Source organism: Pinus tabuliformis, chromosome 8 (assembly GCF_031772625.1).
Source record: "Pinus tabuliformis cultivar Carrire ecotype Pingquan chromosome 8, CPIR1, whole genome shotgun sequence".
Taxonomy (NCBI): domain Eukaryota; kingdom Viridiplantae; phylum Streptophyta; class Pinopsida; order Pinales; family Pinaceae; genus Pinus; species Pinus tabuliformis.
The window spans coordinates 1,319,209,737-1,319,235,232 of NC_142294.1; positions in this window are offsets into that span (position 1 = coordinate 1,319,209,737).

The following is a 25,496-nucleotide window of genomic DNA, read 5'->3' on the forward strand; positions in this document are numbered from 1 at the left end:
GGTGAAGCTGGGCGAGCGAGAAGGCAAGTAGCTGGGAGCTCTCAAAGAGAAGAGAAACTGGATCGAGGGACAAACGGAAGACACCGGTTAGTCCATTCTATCTCTCTTCATTCTTAATTCATAAAGGAAGAATACTAGAATAGTTGTTTCTGTTTGTTGCTAAGGCACTATCACACCTTAGGTGGATAGGATCGTTCTGCATAGGGATTTTTCCCCACAACAATGTCGGTGTACGAGGTGTTGTCCTTTTTTCACGAATCTGTGCTAGCAGCATATGGAAATCTAGTAATTCATGGTCGAATTGTTCGCAATAGGGACATGATACTCAAGTTGGATATGTGCAATCCCGCACGTAGTGTCTTGGTCCTCCACAATTGTAACAAATTAGCTGTCCTTGACCCCTTCCTAGTCCCATTCTGCCCCGTCCTTGGAATCCCCTGCTCGCAAATGTTTCAACTGGATTTTGACCTCATCCCACAGTTTGTATTCGGTAGGAAAATGCCTGATCCACCAACATTCGGCAATCTCTATCCTTGTGACCCAACAATCTACAAAAGTTGAAAATGAGCTACTGGGGGGTTAATTGTATTTCAGCAACAGGTGGCAATTATCCATGTTGTGTTTTCCTCATACTTGACAAATTGTGCACCAGAGTGGGGTGATCACGCTCAGCCTTTCTTGTGCCTCTGGTCGCAATGGTGCTGGTCCCCCATGACCACAAGGTTTACCGCGACTAGACAATGGTCTTTATCATGTCCCTAGCCCCTACACTTGATGCACCAAACTTCTTCCCGAACTTCCAGTGCCTGGTCTTGTTTTAAATTTTGTATTTCCAAACATAAATTTTGGACCTACACTTGGATTTGTTGAACTCCCAACCCTGGGTCCTGCACCGGTGTTTTGTGCAGCCACATTGTTGCCTCTAGCGCTTCTACTAGGGTTGAGATATTTTGTTGTGACAAATTTGATTTCATATATGGCGTTAATGATGTGATAAATCAAGCTCGGTGATGTGCATCCGTCAAGGTCATGTTGGCTTCGTGAATAGTGATTTTTAACCTCTGATCAAGATCCCACAGAGTCTCACCAGGCATCATCGTGATTTCTTTGAATCCTAGGACCGACTACGACTCTGATTTTGGCCAGCTAAACTCCTTTCTTAACTCCATGTAGATGTCTGTTATCCCCGCCATTGGGTTGATGCTTGAATACTTCATATACCATGTTAGCGCTCAGTCTTACAGTGTGCTGACTAATATGTCTTTCTTGATATTATCATTTGTGATCTATTGTGCGTTCCATACTAAATTCAATACAAACCAAAACTTTTCTAGATCTTCACTTCCTGCTCCCTTGAATACTGGTAACTGGATGGCGCTTGCCATTACTACCGTCTTGATCCTTCGTCGCTCTTTCCTCTAGCATCCCTGCCTTTCACACTAGACACCCCTTAGGTAGATCCCGGTCTCGCAATGAAACCATTTGTTGGCTTATATGGGCTTGACCCAGGTTCGGAATAATTATTTAGCCAAACAAATCCCACGGCTATTGGCTCTTTTGGCAACAACCCATAAAGCACGGACTGAGGTCTCACTCGAGGTAGCAGGGGAAGGTTCTAGAACCAAGTTTTTGCACCCTAGGGATGTCTTGGATGTGGGTTGGGGCTCGCGCACTATGCCAGATCCGTGCAAATTAGACTATCCTAATCACGCTTAGTACATATTCAGACACTTATTACTGGTTTGATCTAGTCAAAGAGGTCTTTAAGCAAACATTTATTACTTTTGATTACTTTGTGCATCAAGATTAACCCAGTTCACATGTATTTAAACATAGCAAATGTAGAAATCACAATAATTCATTTATCATAAAAGGGTGAAGATGCAATTAGCACAGAATTCAGAAGAAACTAATATTTGTTATCAATTTTCACCAGTACATCCAGATCCACCCTGCGCACTCAGCTACAGGGGTCTGCGAACATAGCTACGAACTTTCCAGTCCTCTAGGCACACAGCTGTAGAGCCTCTACCTTCTACCCTAGTCCCTGGACTTGGACTTACAGATGCTTTCAAGCTATTTCCTTTCAAAACCCATTATGTTCCATCTTTCCCAAGAACTTCTTTCCCTCATAGAGCCCCGTTCTATTTATACTTTCCCTTGGCCCGAGATCCCTCTGCAGGCCGACTCTATTTCTATTTATTTACATTATTTTTTGGCGAACTACCCTTTGGCTCAACCTACTATAGTTCGCGCTTCGTGCTTTTCGTAGAGTCTTTTACCCTAATATTACCCACAATTCTAGGCTTCGCACCCCATACTTATTTTGCGGGGCTTGCGCTACTCAACACCAATTTATCATTGGCCTGATCATAAAGAAGAACCAAATCACCTTTAGCAAAAGTGCGAGAAATTATTTGGTCAAAATGAGCTTTGACACGTTTCTTTTGAGCTTTGATGACCATCTACTAGGTGTAAGGGCATGGGTGGGGCATACTATTACGATTGAAAATCTGGCATTCATGGCATTTTTGAACAATTAGAATAAAATCTTTGAAGATAGAAGGCCAGAAATAACCGGAGTGGAGAATTTTCTGAGCGTTGGCGTAGCCTAACATGTAACCACCACAGGCACCAGAGTGGCAATCATTCAAGACTCGTTCAACCTCTTCTAGGGAGATAGACCTACAAAGAACAGAGTCCACACTGACCCAATACAATGTATCACCAAGGATCTGATAGGGTTGGGACTAATGCCAGATGCGACACTGGCTGGATAGACAAAACTCAAATAGGAAGGTTTGGGTTTGAAGATAAATGATAATATCTCCATACCACAGGTCAAGAGTGCTGATCAGAAATAGAGTTTCATTAGAAATTTTCTTAGTAAATCAATAGAAGTGCTTGCAGACAGAAGGTCACATATTAATTCAACAAAAATGAGTGATTTCTTTGATTTGGTGGCAAAAAACTCCAAATAAAACTCTTGCAGGATAACGACCCATTTGGAGTAATTTCCCCCCAGTAACTGACAAGTTAGTATATAGGTCATGGGATTGCAATCGGAAATCATTGTGGTATTCTGTAAAAGGATATAGTGTCAAAATATTCGGACAACATGTACTACTGCCAAGGCAAGCTTCTCAACATGGGCATATTGAGACTGAGTATTGAGAAGATTTTGGCTTAAATAATAAACCACGTGCTCATTCCCATCGTCGTCATCCTGAACTAACACCATAGCAATAGTAGTATCAGTTGCTGCCAAGTACAGGAAATAATCGCGTCGATAATCAGGGGGATATAGTAAATGAGTACTGATAAGCGTGTCTTTCAAAGCCTCAAAGGATTTTTGGCAAATTCATCCCAAATGAAAGGGATCCCTTTCTTAAGTAAGCAAGTAAAACCCTTGGCGAGTTCAGCATAATTAGGAAGAAATCAATGGAGAAGGTTAGCCATTTCTTGCAGACTTTGCAATTGCAGCAATGAGGTAGAGGGGGCAATTTGAAAATGGCCTCAAATTTTAAAGGATTGATCCGAATACCTTCGCGGGACACCACAAAACTTAAGATTCGACCAGATTCAACACAAAAAATGCGCTTATGCGGATTGAGACGGATGTTATAATTCTGACATCACAGAAAGATGGATCTTAAATGATCTGTATGGTCATGAAGCTTAGCAGAATGGACTGGTAATTCATCAAGGTAAGGCTAAACAATGTGTCAAATATCGTGAAACGCATAAGACATTTCTCTTTAGAAGGGAGAGCCAACGTTTTTTAAACCGAAAGGAAGATTGTTATAATAAAAAGTGCCCCAGGGATAGAAAAAATCCATTTTATGTTGATTAGTGGGTGAAATGTTGATCTGGTTGTAACTACAAAAACCATACATGAACAAGAAAATCTCACTCTCGACACACTCATCAATGATCTAATCAATAAATGGAGTAGGATAATTGTATTTTAGACATGCGCGATTGATATCGCAATAATCAACACAAACAAAGATCATGCCTTGCTTTTTAGTAACAGGGACAATGTTGGACACCTGATCTGTCAATGGGATGGGATAAATAAAACTGCTTTTAAAAGATTCTCCACTTCTTCTTTAATAGCAGCAGCCTTTCGAGGATGCACAACGAGAATTCATTGGTGAACATGCTTGGCACCAGGATAAGTAGATATTTCATCCACCACTATTGCTAGATCAATACCAAGCATTTCCTCGTATGACCATGTGAAGATGTTTCAAAATTCTTTAAATAGTTTATTGTAAACCTTGATCTCATATGGAGAACAGGAAACCCAAATATGAATGTTCTCAACAATTCCAGGTTTAATGGAAATGTCAAGAGGCATAGTAGTAGTGATGTTTCCCATATTATCTTCTGACAGGACTTCATGCACTAGGACAGGTGTTTGAAGTGGAGGTGTGGGGCAATGAGAAACAAATGCTTCAAGACATGAAGGCATCTCACCAAGCCTGGGAAGAAATGAAGAATGATGATGGAGACCATTCCAAGGAGTTTCATCCAGAGACATGACCTCAACGATACTCTTGTCATTGGGGAATGTCTTGTTCAAAGGATCCAAATAATCCCAAGAACCAAGCCAAGGAGATGCCACATAAGTGTTGAGGTTCATACCAAAAATAATATGACTTTCTGAAGCATCCATCGAAGTTAAGACAATTTCTTGATAATTTTGCTCCAATGGACTCAAAGGCGTAGAATCGCCAAATGAATAAATTTGATCTAGGGTAAGAATAATCCAAGGATCCATAGAAACCAAGATCATATTGATTGAAGTAACATTCAGAGGTGGGAGAGTAAAATTACCCATTAAAGAAGAGTATTTGAAGAGACCTGCCCCCACACTCTCATAAGGAATCTTAGTATCTCCTACATAAGGGACGTTGTCGTTCGATGAACCAGAAGAGAAGAAAGACACTTGGTCATCAGTGACAATTTTTCTTTCATGAGGAAAATGAAGCACCTAGAACAAAGAAGAAACCACACAAAACATAGCATGGGTCAATCTTCGCCCGAGAAGAAGGTCGTAGTTGAGATTTTCATCTACAACTTCCACTTCTAATTCAATAGTCTTTCCTTCTAATGTAATCGACAAGTTCATGAGAATACTGTATGGACGTGAGCCTCTACCACCAAAGGCCTCCAAGGTGTTCAGGGACTAGTTCAGAAAAGGAGAGCCAATGGCCTTCCAACATGAAAGAAACATGATGCAGTTGGAAGCAACTTCATCAATAACATTCTGACGAATTGTCTTTCCTCTAGTAAGAACCTGTATCAGAAAATCAATCTGATGAGGAAGACAAGGAACATGGTTTTCAAGATCAAAGGTAATCAGAATCGAATCGACAAGATCAATAGCACCTATAGCACACAACAATGACTTTCGCTGCATTAGACAGGTTGAAGAAGCTCCAAGGTAGACATTGTCAAAGGTGCTTGAGATAAATCCTCAACAATATTGTAGTGTTGTGAAACTCTAGCATTCGGATTATAAGATGATTTCCGAAGTACACCCTTGGGAGGTAGTCAAATTACTAACTCATTATTAGGGTGCTCAATATGGAGCAGACCAAAACTAGATGGAGTAGAGGTAGAAGGTATATTAGTGACTTCTTTCTCCACCATCTGCTTATGCGTCGTTTGATAGTCCTTTGTTCGAGTAGCAACCGAAATATGTGATGAACCTTGCATCATGGAAACTTGGGAACCAGAGGAGGCAGAGGATTGTGGTTGGTCTACCAACTGCATCTACTGAGATGGAAAAGGTTCTTTTGTAATAGCTGGATTCCCTTTCAACAAGCGGTTAACTTGAGAATGTCTCGGACAACCCTTGGTGTAATGATCTTCCTCAAAGATAAGGCAAGGATATTTGGGCTTCCTCTTAAAATCATCATCAGCGGATGATTTAGGTGGATCCTGTTTTGGGGCATTGAATTTGGCTTCACCTTTGCCCTTTTTCTTACCTTTAGAGGCCTTATCTACTGCGGTAGACTGAACCGCATGTACCTTAGAGGTTTTACCATGACTTGATGAATTTTTCAAAGGATTATTGGAACCTGTGTTTGAAACATATTTCTACTTCGAGGAATATTTTGTGGAAGTCTGAGAAATGGAACCAATTACACCATCAACAGGTGGTACATCATGAGACTTCTGTGTTTTCAGATCCGAAGATGGTCTTGGAGCATCAGGCAACATCTCATACAACGTGCTAGATTGCGAATAGACTAACTCTAGAATCTGAGCATGGGCAATAGCTTTCTCTTCAGTAACACATCCACCCATAGTTATATCCTTATCAATCTTGTTAACGAACGATTCCATGAACCACTCAGTCAAAAAATCATCAACAATCTCGAATTTGATGAGGCGACACCGACGTCTCCATTCATGGATATGATCGGAAATGTGGGTCATGGTATCTTGATTAAGGGATGTGAGAAAAATGAGTTACAGTTTCATACTAAACTGAAATTAGAAGTGGGTGAGGAAGCCCATAGATATAGAGCTAAAGTTATAATAGGTAGCTCGAGGCAACTCGATATAACATTTTATGCCAACACGTGTTAAGGTTCTTTGAAAGAGGCGAAGACAGATAGAATCTTCAACATATGAATTTGAAGAGCACCATAAGTGATATGTCATCGCATGGGCTTGCAGGTCCTTTTTATACTTTCCTTCGAATTTGGGGCAATCGCTTGGAATTTTAGTTGGAACCAAAGGCCAGTAAGGCGAATGAAAAATAGGATCATTTGTGATTCGTGAGATATCGGGAAGCTCCAACGTAGCCAAGAAAGGAAATTTCATGTTGAACGACATATAGGGTCTTTGACGAAACCCAAATTGTGGGTTCCGACTTTGTTGGTAGGATTTTTTTCTCCACAGTGGAGGATTTTTTCCATATGTTATTTGATTTTTCCCCCGTTGAGGGTTACCCTGACCATAAGGTGGATTTTGTTCAGGGTAGTTTTATATTGACTTACCATAGGTCGTTGATAAGCATTGTATGTGGCATATGGGTTGTAAGGTTATTGAACCTGTTGACCCTGAACCTGAAGAGATTAACCCTGTTGTTGCAGAGGTTGACCTTGGGCTTACAAGGGTTGTCCTTGTTGATACACATATAAAGCTTGTTGTTGCAAATGTTGACCTTGTTGCTGCAAAGCCTGACTTTGTTGCTGTAAAAGGACCTTGTTGTTGCAAAGGTTGGCCTTGTGAGTAAAAATGTTAAGTAGACTACTGAACAAACTGAGTTTGCTACTGCAAAGGCTGCTGAGACTGCAGCAAAGGTTGCACCTGTTGTTGTAACAGTTGCCCTACTTGTTGCAATATTTTCCCTTGCTTTTGCAAAGGTTGTCCTTGTTGCTGCAAAGGTTGTTGGACAATTCCTTTGGATATACCCTGTGGTTATTGATAATTTCCGAATTGAATCTGACCATATCCACCAAGAATAGAGGATTGACTAGGTTGGAGATAAGCTCCCACTTGAGGAATGTAAGATGGATTAACCAACGCTTGAAAACCATATGGGACATAAGCCTATTGGAGTGGAATCTGAGCCATATAATTTTGTTGATATTGGATGTTACCTAACCCAGATGGACCAACAGGGTTAGGAATACCACCATAATAAGGTTGATTAACTCCAACCATGTGAGTTTGTAATCCACTCACATTGATTTCCCCTAACACAAGAGGATTATTTGGATCTTACCCTCTAGGTGGTGGTACATTCTATCCACTTGACAGAGGGGTAGAAAAACTAATTGAAACCTGACCTAAAACAATCAGTTGCAGTGGAAGGGTCGGTTAAAATGATGAGACAGGCTATGATGGAATCGTAGGTTGAACAAGAATTGTTGTGACAACAATTTGTACAGAAGTTCGAGAGGTCATGTTCGGAATGAACAGACTAGATGCAGGCATAGCATTTGAAGACCAAATGGTATTTTGATACAATGACGAAGCGCCAGGAGTACCCTAAACTAACTGAGCTAAGGTTGTATAACTAGTTGGAAACATGGGTCCACTAGTTTTAGAAAGGGTGAGAGATGGGTCTCTTCCTATAAAAGGAAAGCCTTCTGGAGGAAATTCATACCCTTGTTCATAATAAATATTATGAGTATGGGTAATAGAAACTTCTGAATGACCTAGAGACGAGGTTTGGATTTCACCTTGTGACTCCATAAATTGAAACAATTGGTGACAAGGAACTCGAGATGTGCAAGCAAAAAACTCCAAAGGAATACCAGGCCGATTGTAAGGACTGTAAGGATGCTGAGGAGATATCACAACAGAATCGAATAACGGATTCAATGGGTAAATAGCAAGCCTTTGCGGACTCTCAGGGGTCTGAATAGGATTATCTTGAGTCTCAAGATCATATTCTTGAGGGGACCAGGAATCCGATGGAGGTGGACGAGAAGACAGGGGTTGGATATTTGGAATAATCCCAAGTTCAAAACCTTGATCTTCAAGTGACTAAGGAAGCTCTGGATGAACTCCTTGGGAGGACCCTTCAGTATCAGACAATGAAGGGGAACTATGAGATGAACTCAATGGTTCAGCCATAATGACTTCCTCTCAAGAGAAGAAAAGGAAAGAAGATTCATTAAGGGCTTTATTAACAATCTTGAAATTAACAAGGAATTTCTCAATATTGGTCCAAGAAGCAACTACTTGGGTTCGACATGTTTATCATGGGAGGTTATTTTTAGAAACAAAAACTTTTCCTTTTCATCTTTTAAGTGTTGAGAAAAGGGCGAAAAGGTGACTCTAGATGCTTTGGATGGTTTAGCGAGCTTGAGAGGACAAGTGCTCAACGATATTTTCAAATTTAAAGAGTCAGAAAAGATCGAAATGACCACTCAGGTAACTCTAGGAAAAAGAGTACCAAGTAATCGTGAACTGCAATATACACCTCAGCAAATAAATTTACCAAGGACTTGACGTACATGCAGGAAATATCCCCAAATGTTGTGTTCAGTGTATCATGTTTACAGGGTGGCAGACTCAACTTCCTATGGATAAAGGATTGCAACCTATGAAGGTCTCCCTTTATATACTCGACGGTACGAGGAGCACAAGTTTGTGCTAGCACTGTCTAATGCAAAAGCAAATGACAACTGCTAAGTTTTATAGATGCCAGAACACATCTCTAGCCTAGAACACTAAGTATGGATGTTAAAGTTTCAAATGATCCTTAGATTAATTGATAGATTTTAAAGTTGATATTGGAATTATGTTTTGAGTTCAAGGCCTTAATGATGTTACCTGTTCCTAAAATGCAACTAGATGATGAAATGAAATCCTTTCATTCAATGAAAGTCGTCTATGTAGGAATAAAATCACCCAAATCATGCATCAAACCAATCCAAAAGTGCATCAATGACAATTTTCAAATGCTAAATGCAAAACATGAAATCTAATCTTTTATATTATAAGCAAATGCAATGCCAAAACAAAAACCTTAATTTATAATGATGATTTTTTCCTTTTCACTTTAGTGCAATTAATGAATCTAGTTCAAAAAAGTAAAAGAGAATGCAAGCAAGCCAAAAAACATGAAAATCTCTTTCACATTAATAATTTGAATGCAACACAAAATGCTTAAAAAACTATTGAAAAGATAAACACTTTCGCTTTCGCTTTTCAAAACACAAACTCAAAGCAAACACTTCCTTTTGATTCATGTGAGACAATCGATTTGTAATCTATTGTTTATCAAATGGAACTTAAGTGGCTTTCACAGTATCTACTCAATCCGACACTAATGAAAGCACCTTAAGACACAAGAACCAAAAGTGATTTTCAAAGGATGCCTAAACACACAAAAGACTCTTTAACATCGGTAATTGATCTCTGATGAGAAGACCAGCAAGTGGATGAAGGATGACCTAGAAGACCAAGAAACCCTAAAAGGCTTAATCAAACTTCAAGCACACTTAAACCAAGTTAAGAGGTGATTGTAAAAAGACAAGAAAAGAGTCAACTAATAACACACTAGTAAATCACTAGGAGAAGGTAAAAAGAACTAAAAATTAGAAGACAAACCCTAAATTTATTTAACTTCTGCTATCATCGCACCTGTTAATAGAAAAGCAATAATCATCACTACTATAATAACAAAAATATGTGATATCGTTGTGACTATCATGGAAAAAACACAATGGGCAAAAAAAACAAAGAAAGAGCACAAAAACTTCAAGAACATCTCAAATTAACAACCTTCAAGCATTTACCAGAAAGTGAGAATATAGACAAGCAATGAAGTATGGGAATGGATGGTTGATAAAACTTATCAAAAGACAAGGTGAAGAATTGGAAGGAAAGGATCATATGCTCCCCAGCGGAGTCGCCATTTTTTTGACAAGGTTAATCCTCTCTGTGGATAGAGACGATCCCTCTAGCTCAATGAGTGGGTCTAGCAACTGAAGTGACAATCAACTAGACATCTTCCTAGGTTACAATTGAAAAAAAGAATGGAGGAGATGGCCTACCTTTTTCTGATGCTATTCCAATTTCCTTTGTTGAGGACCCTGAACCGCTTGTGTCACGGGCTTGTTCCTTCTTCTCTCAGTGTTTATGCACCTACACAAGTGATCAAGACACAACAAGGCATGCCAAAACAAATAGAAAATCCAATAGCAACCTACTTAAGTGATCAAGCAATGTCAAGCTAAATGGTACATGAACTTATACATTTTGGGAATATGAACCAGCAGTTGTGTATTATTAGAAAGTAAATGGAATCTTACAAAAAAAGCCTTGATGTTGACAGGCTCTTTCTGAGTGGTAATCCAAGTCCAAGCTAATAAATCTCCAAGAATTCCTTCTCCAAGTCAAATGAATGGCCTCTAGGCACAATCTTAGCATAAGAGTGAAAATAGACATAGACAAACCATTTTGGAATGGGAGAGGATGAATTTATAGGCTGGGAAAGGGATTTAGGACCTCTCCAAAGATAAGATTAGGCCCTCATATCAAGGAAGTAGCTCATAGGGATAAGAACAAGAGGCCAAGTTGGGAGGATTCGACCTCATGTATGCCAAACAACCTCCAGCTCGTCGCTTTGGAAGCTTCTAGATCACAAAGCTTCTCATCCTTTTTTGGATCATCATAGGTATGTAAGGGAATAGAGTGATGCCATCATTGGTCAAGCACATTCCAAAATGTGACCATCGTTGTTTTAAGTCTTATAAGAGCGATGATTCTCATTTTAGGGTTTCAAGAGTTATTTCTTCGGGGAAAGCTCAAGTCATTTTCCAATCAAATTTTTAGGATGAATTTGAGTTGTATACATGAATGAGTAAGCTACATAATGGTCATGTTTCAGGCACTTCGGGTTATGTCACAGGGAAGTGCAGGAGGTGTGACAAAATACTGTGTAACGACCAGTTAAGAAGGAATTCTTGTGTAATATCGTATTTAATGAGCCTCTTGCTTCTCCTCCATTCTTGGATATAATCATAAATGTGGGTTGCCTAGTCTTGGTGGAAATTAGCTAAGAGCTCAGTTCCAGGATCATAACAAATGGACAACTGAAAATGGTTTAAAAGTATGGTAGCCAAATCATCCAATGAAGTGAAGGTGCCCCCTAGGACTTCAATGTACCATTTAGTTGTATTCTTGGTTAGGGTATGTTGAAATAGTCTCAACCTGATTGAATCATCTATCAAGGAGTTCAACGAACACCATAAATGGGAAGTGGTTATATGGTCACCCGGATCTTCACCAGTATTCCCTTCGACTTTGAGTATGTCCAATGAAATTTTGGTTGGAACTATAGGCCAATCTGGGTTGTATCAGATTAGATCATTAGACAACTTTGATAGATCTGGTAAGATTAAAGTTGCCAGGAAAGGTAAGCGTGGAGGACCTTGAGGATTCCACCTGGTTTGGGCATAATTTCCGACATTCTAAAAAGAATACCTTGGATTTGTGAAGGCACCAGGTTGCGTTAAGTAATTCATAGAAAAACCTGAACCATAAGGAAAACCTTATGGTCTAGAAAAAATCGGAGTTTGTCCAACTCCTGCCAAAAGTTTCCATATCCAATAAAATTTCCCCATAGAGAGGTGTTGAATGGAGTAGAGAGCCCTTGGTAAGGTTTCCATGTATTAGCAAAGGGATAAAAACTGTGGAATGAACTCACGGAGGAATACGACATATTCCCCTGTTGGATGAAAGAGAACTGATTCTCGGCTCCAAGTCCGCTAACAGCTAGGTTAGTCCATCCTTGGAAAGGATTATAACTTTGACCTGTGGAGGTAAAAGGTATTGATCCTAAAGGTGGGTTAAAATGTGGTATATGACCATTCCCAAAAGGGAAAACCTAAAAACAAGCTGACCCACTCACCATGGAAGTCATAGACATGGAAGCAGCAGATGGAAAACTTAATGGAACCGAAGGAATTGCGCTGGTAGGCATTCCAAAGGGGAAGAACCAATGTTGGAGGAAAAAGCTTGGGTGCCCCCACTCAAATATGGAATGGATATGGAGCCAAAAATTGCAGTGTTAGGATTGATTGAAGGTATGGAAATTGTACCTCATCCTTGTACTGACAAAGGAGTTTGTACACTAGTAGCACTCATGGTTGAAACCATGCTCCCAACAGTGGCCATCGAAGGAAAATATCGATATAGACCAGGGCTCAAAGGCCTATGGGTCGGAGTCCCGACATATAATAAAATGTCCAAATAATCGGGAGGAAGAGGAGAAGAAGGATTCAAAGGAGACTCGGGGAGTTCTTCAAACTCTATAACATCTTCCGATTGGAAGAGGACCCTAGAAGGGACAATAGTGTTCCTCTCCAAACCTCGATGTACACAAGGTATATTATTTGAATCAATACCTTGAAACAGAGGATCAATAGCCATTGCGTCTACTACCATTGATTGGAAATCACCGGCAAAATTGCTCCTACGCCTTCTAGAAGAAGGCTCAACACTCGTAGGTGATAGCCCAAAAAGCCTCCTAGACCAACCAACTGGTCGATCAACCGCTTTTAATTATTTTAAGAGAACTAATTAAAGACTCAAAAAATTTTATAAAGCTAGGCCAACTAGGAGCAAAGAGAACTCTCTAACAAAGTCCCGAAAAGATACAGTCAATCAAGAAAATTCCAAGTATTTTCACTCTGGATGATGAGGACCAGACACTAAAATACAAGAAAGTGAAATCAAGGACCTTCCAAATATAGTCTGGGATAATCACGGCCTAGGCCTACCAGCGAAGATAACAGAAATAGTTACGCTGACCTCCAAACAAAAGCCTTTGCCAGTGCAAGCACCCAAGATTCTCAAGGGTACCCTCCAGAAGTACTAATGAGTGTGATGCAATGTTTGCCTCAGGTGTCGCAAGATTCTCCTCTGCAGCCACCTATGTGATCCCTAGGAATAACAACTATGGGCACTAGTTCGTATCAAAAGCCGGGTGGAACAGTCTCGGGGTGGGATCCAACAAGTAGGAGAGGGGGTATCTCTCTTCCTTGTCTTCACTCTCCCTCGTGCTTGACTCCCAGTCACGGAGCTTTCCCGGTGTTTCTAACAACACTGGATTTCACTCATTATTCAACATCTATGTTTAATAGTTTGAGTGACCTTGGAGAGTTAACTCTCCACTCAACTATTCCAAGGCCCTAAAGAGCTAGACTTATTGATGTAATTAATGACTAATTAAAAAAAATGTTCTAGTTATTTTTTATTAAGCACTCGATTTTAAAAGGTTGTTCTTTAGGTCATGGGTACAATGAGAGTGAAACTTATGGTGTTTTGACGCAAAAGAAATCAATAGAAACTTAGCTATATTAAAATGCAACTATTTTCTTCAACGAAAAGAGATTTCTACTTGGTTCTACGAAAAACTTATTTAAGAAAAAAAACAAAAACATGCTCCACACACTCAAAATCTAACAAAAAGACTAAAAATTCTTACAATGCAAACTAACCTAATGCAAACTATAATGATGATACAAGATCCTATGAATTCTCATATAAGAAGAAAATGTGTTTCTTTACAAGATTAATAGGCCAACTTGACTAGAAAGAAGGCATACATTCAATGAAAAGTTTCCCTTGAAACCAAGCAAAACCAACTGAAAAAAGTTCACAATTACTCAAAAACAACGAAGAAACCAAAAAGAAAACTGAAAGAAAAAGAAAGGAAAGAACTATGTTTTTGTCTTTTTCTTTTTAAAAGAGCCCAAAGAAATTTTTGAGACCACAAAAGAATACTAAACTTCAAAGACCAAAAAAGAGCATAAAGAGTCCCAAAATTCACAAGTTATGCACATCACTAATGTAATGAAACCTGAAATGATAAAGGACTACAAACTTCCATAAATTGATCCGAACAAGAGTACAAAAAACTTCAGCAAACCAAAGAAGTTCAAGAAAGACTTTGAAGATTTCCAAAGAGGCACTCAAAAACCATGAAAAAAAAAATACGTCAATCAAAAAGGGAAAGCAAAGTAAAGCAATCTGAAAATTGGGTTATAAAAAAAAACTACAATCAGTTTCTTGTTTCATAAAGTTAGAACAACCAAGAAATTCCATGAGAAGCCTTGAACCCAAAGCTCAAAAAGAAACCTTACTAAAAAAGAAAACCCTAGGCTAACTAGGTTTTTCAACAAGAGGAAGATTAGAAATTGAAAACTTGCAAGAAAGCAAAGCTTCACTAACAGTGAATGACCAAAAAATAGCAAATAACACTAGGCAAAAATCTTAATTGGGCCAAATATTTTGAAAAACTAATTCAAAATAAGGTATACGCGATTGTGTAAAAACACAGAAGCATGTATACATGACTAAAATAGAGGAAACTTTTGTATACGCGAGTCTATTTGAAGAAACTAGCGTGTATACGCTACTGTGTCCTTTGATAAAAGTGTATATAAAGATCAATCAAGAAAAACAAAAAATCTAGGCCTGATCCAAAAGATTAGACTTGATGCTCGGGAAGAAAAAAGGTCATAGACACTATAAAAACAATAAACCAACCAAACAAGCCCTAATCAAGGAGAAACAACCTAATCTAGGAAAAACAAGAATGTTTTCCCCAACGGAGTCGCCAATTATGTTATGGGCAAATTCACCCTAGGGTTTTGGGTTGAGAACCCCAACAAAGCGGAGGGCTTACAAAATAGAGAGTCATGCAAATAGGTAGTCTTAATACTTAAACTACTGAAGTAGGAAAAAGAGGTATTACCCAGAGGTCCTACATTTGAGGTCGTTCTCATAGGGTCCAAACCCTCTGTGTCTTCCAATGCTTTAGAACTCACAACTCATTCAAGAAAAGCATATACGACAACAGTAATAGAAAGCATGTTCACGATACAGGTGTTAGGTCATATAAGCATGTAAGAAAATAAGCATTAACATAATATTTCATAAGCAAGTCATAAGATAGATTAATGCATTAAGACCTTAAATATGAGGAACAAAACAACACCTCTTTATTGATGTAAACTAAAGAAAGTACGGAAGAACTAAAACCTGATTCATCCGACGACTCCAAGAGAAACTGTCCTCTGAATCTGTCCTGCTCGGGCCTCAACAATCCTCCTCCATAGGTATACACACGGATGTCATAAAGGGATGAAGGACATATCAGGAAGGAAATAGAGGTTTCCTATGGCTCGGGAGTGCAGAAGGCACAGGGATTTCTTCATACTTGATTAGGGATGTAATCAACTATAATATCAATATCTAATATTTTCTCCTCCTTTAGGCCTTCCCATGGAGGTCTATTTATACTTCTCCAAATTAGCCTTTCAGTTGGAAAACAGTTGGCCCACGGGCTATAGTAGGTGAGTAACAGGTAAAACCTGTATACTCTGCCAAAATTTAAGGAGATTATATATATTTTTTAATTTTTTAATACATATACACAGGTTAAGTATAGACTGACCCATGTGTACACGCTTTTTATACAGGGCAAAACAATGTATGGGATTTAAAACATTGTTTTTTAGAATTTGGACCAAGTCTGGAAGGGAAGGGTTTCCCTAAGCCATTACACAGAGCATCAAATCTACTAAGGGTGTTAAATGGTGCTATAAAATTTCCAAAAGGTACACTAGATCAAGTTACACATTCAAAGGGTGTACTTTGGAAAAATACACCAAATCCTCCTTTCACGACAAAGATAGTCGAGCACATGCGATCCTATATCAAGTCCAATTAGATGTGTTTGGACCGTTCTTGAAAACATCCATGACCAAGCATAGGTATTATGTTATATTTTTTGATTATTTTTCTCATAAATGTTGGACCTTCTTCATGCAGAAGAAATATCAGACGTTTTCAAGTTTTGGGAATTTAAAGCATTGATCGAGAAATATACTGGCAGGAATGTTAAAGATCTCAAGAGTGATAATGATGGAGAGTATGTGTCGAATGATTTAAAAACAAATTGTGCAGAAAAAGGCATTCAATGAGAGCTAACAACACCTCATAATCCACAATAGAATGGTGTAGCTTAAAGGAAGAATAGAAGCATAGTACGAGAAGCATGGGAGATGTTGCATGATCAAGGCCTACCACTACACTTGTGGGTAGAGGCATGCAACATAGATGTTTATTTGCAAAACAAAATCCCTCATCGAATTCTTGCAATGAGTACACTAGAAGAGGCTTTTTCAAGGAAGAGACCAGATGTGGGTCACTTCAAGATTTTTGGTTCATCAATCTACTTCCATGTAATCAAAGATGCACGGAAGAAGGTTGAGCCAACAACAGAGTTGGGAATATTTTTGGGGTACACTGATACACCTCACAACTATCGGGTCTACCTGCCAACCAACAGGATAACATTGGTTCACATGGATGTAAAATTCGATGAAGAGGAGGCCATGAGATGTTCTCTTGAGATGGATCTTCAACTACATGTGGTTGAGGAGATTTTAGCTCCTAAGGAGGAACCTCATATTGATGTGGAGCAACCACATGCAAAGGATCAGGGAGTGGGGACACCCACTCATGCAGATTCTTTCACAAATGGGAAAAATTGAACTAGAGGTATTGACACATTATTGCACGATGCGAGAGAGAATTTCAAAGCACCCAAATCACAACATAGGCAGAGGAGGTCACCAAAGAGGTATACCGGATACATGGCTCTTATGAGCAGATGTGTACAGACAGAGCCATCCTCTTTTGAGGAAGAAATGCAACAACTGGTTTGGGTTGATGCCATGGTTGAGTAGTATGACTCCATTGTTAGGATTAGTGTTTGGGATGTGGTCCCAAGACCAGCAGAAAAGTGAGTGGTGAGTTCCCGATGGATTTACAAGGTAAAGAAAGCAGCAGATGGTAGTGTGGAGAAACATAAGGCCAGGTTTGTAGCCCGAGGATTTTCTTAGGTGGAGGGGATTAATTGTGATGAGATTTTTGCTCTTGTTGCAAGGCACTCATCCATTAGATCCATTATGGAATTGTCAACACAAATGGGATGGAAGATACATCAGATGGATGTAAATACAATGTTCCTTAGTGGCATGATTGAGGAAGAGGTGTATATTGAGTAGCCTAAAGGTTTTGAGACCTTCAACTGAGAGTTGCATGTGTGCCAACTCAAGCGAGCATTATAAGGGTTGAAGCAAGCACCTCGTGCTTGGTACACTAGGATCAATAGTTGCTTCACCAGGTTGGGCTTCACCAACGGTGAATAGGATGTGAACCTTTACCATATTTTGGTTGAAGGTAAATTGTTGATTATTGTTTTATATGTCAACAATTTGATTCTAACATATGATGATAAGTTTACCAAGCCTTGAAATTAGTATATTGCAAGAGATTTTGAAATGAATGACTTGGGTCTCATGCACTACTTTCTGGGCATGGAAGTATGGCAAGGTGGTGAGGAAATTTTTTCTCTCAGGGAAAGTATGCCAACGAGATACTGAAAAAGTTCCACATGAAGAGTAGTAAACCCATGGAGACTCCTCTAGCAAGTAACTAGAGGAAGGAGGATGCTACTTCTGGTGAAGTATTGGAAGCTACTATTTATAGGCAGCTTGTGGCTTCACTCATGTATTTGGTGAACACACAACTAGACATGTGCTATGCATTTAACCAGCTTAGTCAAGTGATGGTTAAGCTGACCAAGTTGCATTTGGGAGGCAACCAAGCATATGTTGAGATACCTTAGAGACACTACTCAGTATAGTTTATGGTACAAATGGATAGAGTGAGTGAAGCTTAAAGGCTTCACCGATGTAGATTGGGCATGGATTCCATCCGATAGGAAGAGCACATCAGGATGGATCTTCATTATTAGGTCAACAACTATTTCTTGGTACAACAGGAAACAAATATTAGTTGCACTCAGTTCAACAGAGGAAGAGTACACGATTACTTGTCAAGCAGCTTGTGAGGCTATCTAGATGAGGAAGAGTCTAGTTGGTTTATTTGGTTAGCAGATGGATCCAATGTGATTTAATATGACAATTAGAGTTGTATCAAAATCTCTGAAAAATCTAGTTTTTCATGATTGGTCCAAGCATATTGATATATGGTATCACCATGTTCTAGATTATGTTCAAAGGAGAATTATGTTGTTGGAGTACATTCCACAAAGGAGCAAGATGCAAATATTTTGACAAAGGCATCGTTAAGATGAAAATTCAAGTTTCACAGAGACATAATCAAGGTAGCTAATAATCCCTTTCTTGTAGTGATGGAGTGTTAAAAATAACAAGAAGAAATTCCAATTTAATTTTTCCTTGAATTAAATTGTGAATTAAATCTAAATTATATTCTCGTAGCAACTTGTAATAGTTAATTAAGTTAAAGTGACTTAATTAACTTAGGAAATTCAATTTGGAAGTCTATCTAGAGTCATGTAGAGTGATCCCTAAATTTTAGCAACCTGGGTTGAGTTCTTTGGAGTTGTAATTAGCTAATTCAATCTAATTGAGTTATAGTCAGTTAAACTAGTTCTAACTATCAGAGGAACTAATAGAGGTCTAGTAGTGGAGTATTTCACCAATACATTACCAATACCTCATCTGAAATGGAGCAGATTAGTAATGTTGTGCTAATTCCCCATTCAAAATAAAACCCAAGATGCTTATCATTTGCTTATCAAGTGCTTAAGGATTCACCATTTTTTCTTAATTAATTGATTCCCATGAGATTTTTTTATGTAAATGTTATAAAAAAATTAACATAAAACATATGATGAACAACAACAAAATAATAGAAAAGAACATCAAAACACAACACACAACACAAAGATTTGATGAGGAGTTCACCCCTCTTGGGCTATGTCTCCTTTGTCCAACTTGCAATGCTTGGGCCTCTCTATTATACTCCAAATTACAACAAAGGTGTGTTTACAATGCTCAAATGCCTCTGAACCATGTCTCAATGAGTTCAGAATAGCCAAAACTACTGGAATTGACTCGTTTTTGTAACCCATTTGGATAAGAAGTAAATAATTTATGACCTATCCCAATTCTCCAACTATTCGTTCCACAAATTTCTCCAAAACTAACAGGAACCCATATTTTTGCTCCAAAATCTGCTATTTGAGCGAAAACTTTTACCGCATGGTGGGCCATAAACTATCGACCGATCTTATCACAAACCGCAATCGGCACATGCTGCAGGCTTATTGTCTGTGAATAAATCATGTGATTTTCGATTGCGATATCGGCGGACCCAACGACACTATAAAATGGAACTGATAAATATATCGCATCTGGGAACTTATCGCAATCGGAGGAGAACTAACGGGTAGTCATAAAATGAGACTTTTTTTCTGCAAAGTGCGATTGCGATCTATGATCCAGCGCATCGCAACCCGGGTACAATGGGGGGCGATTTCCATAGTACTTCCCTTCGTCGATTTGTGATTTGTGACTTATAGCACACAACCCTTCTCTGCTCGGGGCCCGATTCCATAACACCTTTCCGAATGCAACTGTGACTTGTGATATGTTGAGGCCAATGGTGGCTTGCCACTTGGCACCTCCTCATTAGTTGAAGAGCTTGCAACATCATCCAATCCTACTATGTAGACAAGTCAAACTTGAAATTTGACTTGCTCTGACTTCTACATATGAGCTCAGATTTGAGTGTCATTCGCACCGTTGGATTTAGTATGACAAGATCTTTGATCTAAAACTAAGTTTAACAAAATTATGACACTTTGATTTTTGAGCATAATTTTGAGCACCTGATCACTCCTCCCCACTGGAAGCTTTTGGACCCCAAAAGGATCACTCTCTATTGTTAAACGAGTGAGGGTACAGTTCCCTCACCTTCCCCTCTTCAATCCATTTGGCCTTTGATGTATTTGAACCTTTGGACCCACTTGAAGATAATCAACATTTCCCCTCTTTGATGACCTCGTTATTCTGTCAAGTATGGTGTCTTGCTAAAGCTCATCAAGAAAATATGGAGAAAAATATTCAATTAACAGAATCTATACACTTTCTCCTTGATCTTCAATCAAAGGAGGCTCATACAATCTCAAATTTTCAACATTAACAATGCAATAAATTTGCATATATGAAGGAAAATCAAGCTTGAAAGCATTATTACCAATCTTTTCTAGAATTTTAAATGGACCATAACAGATTGTTTTCACATTTTTACCTTCACCTTGGAGCCTTTCCTTGCTAATGTAAAGCCAAACTTCGTCACCTACTTAAAACTAATGATCCACACTATGCTTATCATTCCTTGCCTTATACTTGCATTGACTCTTTTCTAGTTGTTCTTGAACTGTTTGGTGAATCCACTAAATTTTCTCAATGAATTTCTTTGCTCTGTCTATGTCACTATGTCCATCTACAGCTACATCTTTCTCAAAGATGAAATCCAAATGCGATTTAGGAAAATAACCAATACATGTCTCAAAAGGCGAAGTTAGAGTAGAAGAGTGTTTTTCTCGGTTGTAAGCATGTTGAATATAATGCAACTATTCATCCCACAACTTAGGATGTTTGATGCAATATCCTCTTAGCAAATGAATAATTGTCCTATTAACCACTTCAATTTAACCATTTGTTTTCGGATGGAAGGTTGTACTATTTTCCAACTTGGTGTCCTTCAAGTTCCTACATTTGACCAAAAATTCCCAACAAATAGGGAATCACGGTCACTTACAATAGAAGTAGGTAATCCAAAATGAACTCTTACATTTTGAAAGAAAATTTGAGTTGTTTATTCAATTGTAATTTTTTTTTTACAAGGCATTAATATGCACATATTTCTAAACCTATCCACAACTACGTACAAATAATCATGGCATTTTCTTGATAAAGGAAGACCTCCTACAAAATCCATAGAAACACTCTCCCATGGATGTGAAGGCACTGGAAGTGGTGTGTACAACCCTAGTTTCCTATTACTAGGCTTACTGGGTGCACATAATGAACAACCTTTGATAAAACGTGACATTTTTTCAAGCATAAAAGGCCAGTAAAAATACCTCTGAAGATTTTCCACTATTTTACTTACAATGAAATGTCCAGCAAAACATAATGATTCTTAACTTAAAGGGATACATTAACAACCAGTGTAGAAAGCATATCATTAACTCTATTATAAATACCTTTCTTGTACTTGATTATCAAATGGAATTGTTGTAAGAATCCCATCCAACGAAAGTGACTTGATTGCTACAATTTTGTTTGAGATTGCAGATATATCAAAGATTGATGATCGGTGTGAATAATGGTTTCTTTTCCCATTAAGTAATTCTTCCATTTCGTCACACTTTTCACCAATGCATAAAGCTCTTTATCATATGTTGGACAGTTAAATAAAACACCATTAAAAACATAAGAATGAAATGAAATGGGCTTACCATGTTGTAAAATAACTGCACCCATGGCATAGTCACTTGCATCTGTTTGTATTTCAAATGGTTGTTTCAAATCCGGTAATGCTAAAACTTGGGCTGAACTGATCTTTTGTTTTAAAGCATCAAATGCTTTTTTTGTTTTCCTCCCCACTCGAAGACAACCTTCATACTGGTCAAAGCATGTAATGGAGTTGCTATGGAAGATAAATTGACAATGAACTTCCTCCAATATTGTGCTACTCCTAGAAAACTCCTTACTTTTGTGACTGATTTGGGTATTGGCCAATTCACAATGACCGAAACTTTAGAGGGGTCAATCTTCAGCTCACCTCCTCCAACTATGTGGCCCAAATACACTAAGGAAGTTTTCCCGAATTCACGTTTAGACATATTTAGAAATAAGTGTTCTTTTTTTAGGACATCCAACACTTTCTTCACATGCTTGACATGCTCTTCTCATGATTTGCTGAATATCAAAATATCATCTAAATATATAATTACAAACTCATCAAGAAAGGATATTAAACATCATTCATAACTCTCATGAATGTAGCTAGAGCGTTGCAAAAAATAAAAGGCATAACCAGCCACTCAAACAATCCCTGTTTGGTTTTAAAAGCAGTCTTCCAAATATCCTCCTCAGCTATTCTGACTTGATGATATCCACTTCTCAAGTCTAATTTAGTGAAATAGTTTTCATTCTTCAACTGATCTAGCAAATCATCTATTCTAGGTAGTGGGTATCGATTCTTTGTGGTAATTTTATTCAAATCTCAATAATCTGCACACATGCGCCAGGTTCCATATTTCTGGTGTACCAAAACAATTGGTGAACCACATGGCAAAGTAGAGGGATGAATTACACATTTATCTAACAATTCCTGGACTTGTTTCTTAATTTCTAAACTTTCTAGAATTGACATTCAATACATATCGATATTTGGGAGTGGACAGTCTTGTTGTAGCTGAATTTCATGTTGAATTCCTCTTTTTTGTGGCAATCCCTTTGGTTCTTGAAACACATCTCCATATTGATTGACCACATCAACCAATTCGGCTTTCAGCTTCATGTCACAACCTGCAAAGGATTCACGCTTTGTGTCATTCTTCTGCTTGATCATAAGGAGCATGAGATTCTTTTTGGAATTGACCACTCGCTTCATTTTCCCTATGCTTGCTAAAGAAATATTAAACTTTCTATGATGGGCTCTCACAATATACTCCACTCCATCTTTGAACAAATTATATTTGTTCTCAAATCTATAAAAAAACGGCTTTCCAGTCATATAGATACAGGTTTCCCAACACAATTCCAAAAATATATAGCGGCACTACATCTAATTTGACTTCATAAGATGAAATTAGCAGTAACAACAAACCTGAAAAACACATTTCCTTGTGACCTAGAGATTTGTATCCTTGGTTATCCAACCCAATGGATACAGTTTATGATGAGGCACAGTTTCCAAACTCAACTTCTTGATCAAGTCTGTAGAAATTAAATTTGTTTGGGTCCACTTTCAAACAACGTATCAATCTTAGTGTGTTTGGAAATAACTTTGATATGGAACAGACTAATTATGTTTTCTTCATTTGAAGCATTGTTGGAGTTATTTCTATGCTGGTGCTTGCCATGACTTCCTCTTTGCTTGTTTTTGCCATGACTTTTCCTTTAGTGACTGTGGTTGCAATCTTTGTTTCATCACCTAAGTTGGAACCCAAGTCTTGTTGTACATCAGTATTTGTCTTCTCTTTCGCTTTATTGTTAAATTTCTTCGGCCTTAATTTAGGATGAAGCTTCCAACAATGTGCTTCATCATGGCCCTCTTTGGAAAAATCCTTGCACACGAGTTTCTCCCCTTCTTTCTTAACAGAGCCATTTTTCTTCTGCTTTCCTTTATATTTCTTTCATTTTTCACCACTCTGGAATGGCTTCTTTTTGTACATTTTTCCCTCTTGCTTTGAGGTGTGTATCTTGAACACAAACCTCATCAAGATTCATGGGATTAAACATAAGAATGGAGTGTCGAAGATAGCTATGAAAACTTCCTATGTATTTCAACAAAGTATCTTGTGACTGCAAGTATACTCCTAGCATAAGAGCTCTTCTCCTAAACTCTTGAGTATACTCTTGCATATTTTGAACTTTTAACTATCTAAAATTTTGCTAAATCATGATAGCTTTTTGCATATGAGCTAAAGGGTAGAATTTCCTTTTTATAGCAGCAATGAGATCATACCAAGTAATAGAGATCTTACTATGTTTTTTGATATTGTCTTGAGTACTTTCTTCCCACCAAATGAATGTTGCACACTCCATTCTCAATGAAGCCAACTAAATTTTGATATCATGCTCTTGAAGGTTTTGAATCCTGCAATTGACCTCCAACTAAAAAATCCAATCATCAAGCTTCTCTGCATTCACTTCACCATTATACATGGGAAACTCAAATTTAATATCAAATTTTAGAAAAGGTGATTTACTAGTTCCTTTGGAAGAATGATGATGAGTATGAGTAAGGGTTTTATTAGTGGAATTGTGTGAAGATGCTTGTGAAGAAGAAGATGAAGAAGATGGTGGAGATGGTGGAGGTTTGCATCCATTCCCATTACCTCCTTTTTCATTACCTTTTTTTTCCATTACCTTCTCCTGAAGAACCTTCTCCATTGGGAGGTTTGGAACTTTCTCCTTGAAATCTGCTATTCCTCTCTTCATAAATGACCTTAGCCATCTCAGCCATATCAAAAAACTCGTTTCTGAATGCTCTTTCATCATCGTTCATCGTAAGTTCTCCTTAATGAGACATGGTCTTTGAAGACTCAACTGTAAGTTCTACAATTTGAGGATGTACTGGTGTATAAGACTTTGGAAACCTTGCGCTTCTTCCACTTGAGCCAACTAGAGGGTTTTCAACTGGCTTCCATTCTGCTCTTTTGAGTTTTAACCTTGTTAGCATGACACAAAACTAGCAAACAATACTCCTTCTTTGCACAAGAAAATATAGTAAGCAAAAATCAGTGCTCTGATACCAACTTGATTTGAAATGGAGCAGATTAGTAATGTTGTGCTAATTCCCCATTCAGAATAAAACCCAAGATGCTTATCATTTTCTTATCAAGTGCTTAAGGATTCACCATTTTTCTTAATTAACTGATTCCCATGAGAGTTTCTTATGTAAATGTTATAAACAATTTAACACAAAATGTTGAACAACAGCAAAGTAACAACAAATATCATCAAAATATGACACAAAACATAGAGATTTGATGAGGAGTTCACCCCTCCTGGGTTATGTCTCCTTGGTCTAGCTTCCAATGCTTGGGCCTCTCTATTATGCTCCAAATCACAACAAAAGTGTGTTTACAATGCTCAAATGCCTCTGAAACCTATCTCAATGAGTTCAGAATAGCCAAAACTGCTACTCTTTTTTGCAACCCATTTGGATAAGAATTGAAAGTTATGACCTCTTCGAGTTCTCCCGTTATTCTTTCCACAAATTGCTCCAAAACCGATAGGAACCCATATTTTTGCTCCAAAATCCACTAACTGAGCAAGAATTTTGTAGCGCGGTGGGGCATAACCTATCGGTTGATCTTATCACAAATCACAATCGGCAAGTGCTGCGGGCTTATGGTCTGTGAA